The following is an 850-nucleotide window of genomic DNA, read 5'->3' on the forward strand; positions in this document are numbered from 1 at the left end:
CGCATGCGCCGGCAGCTGATGCAATGCAACGCAACTCCACGCTGCCCGTGATGCCTCTCAGTTTGCTTTACGGCACCAAGGGGCGTGGCTAGAACAAATGGGCGGGGTCATGAGCTAAGACTGATGGGAGTTGAAGTCCAGCAACCTTTTAGTGGATTATTATTTTTTTCAGTGTTGGGCTGACACAACTCCTCCACACGGAAAATAGAGCAGTTTGGCTCGGCTCTAATGTTTCACTGGCTCCATCCTCTGGGGATGCCTGGGATTTGTAGCTGGGTGTGGTGTTCAGCCTCACCAAACTACAGATCCCAGGGCTCTGTAGGGTACTGGCTGCTGCCACCTTTGGGGAATGAGCTTCAGCTGACACTGCCTCCATTCTGTGGGATGCCTGGGATTTGTAGTTGGGTGAGAGGTGCCAGCCTGGTTTGCCTCACCAAACTACAAATCCCAGGATTCTGTGGGATAGAGGCTGCTGCCACACTTCCAGAATTAGCTTTCACTGTCAAGAATCCTGGGATTTGAAGTTGGGTGAAGTGTTCAGCCTGGTCGGTCAGAGGGGCCTGGTGCTTCACCCAACTACAAATCCCAGGATTCTGTAGGATGGAAACTGCTGCCCCATTGCAGAATTAATGCAGTTTCATACTGCTTTAACTGTCATGGCTCCATCTTATGGAATCCTGGGATTTGTAGTTTGTCGTGCCACCAAAGCTCTCTGACAGAGAAGGCTAAATAGCTCACGAAACCCCTAATCCATAGCATTGGAGCCATGACAGTTAAAGCTGTGTAAAACTGCATTCACTCAGCAGTATAGATGTACCCAGAATCATGGCAGTTCAAGTAATGCCAAACT

This window comes from Sceloporus occidentalis, unplaced genomic scaffold (genome assembly GCF_023333645.1).
Source record: "Sceloporus occidentalis isolate IW3139 unplaced genomic scaffold, rSceOcc1.0.p SCAF_1, whole genome shotgun sequence".
Taxonomy (NCBI): domain Eukaryota; kingdom Metazoa; phylum Chordata; class Lepidosauria; order Squamata; family Phrynosomatidae; genus Sceloporus; species Sceloporus occidentalis.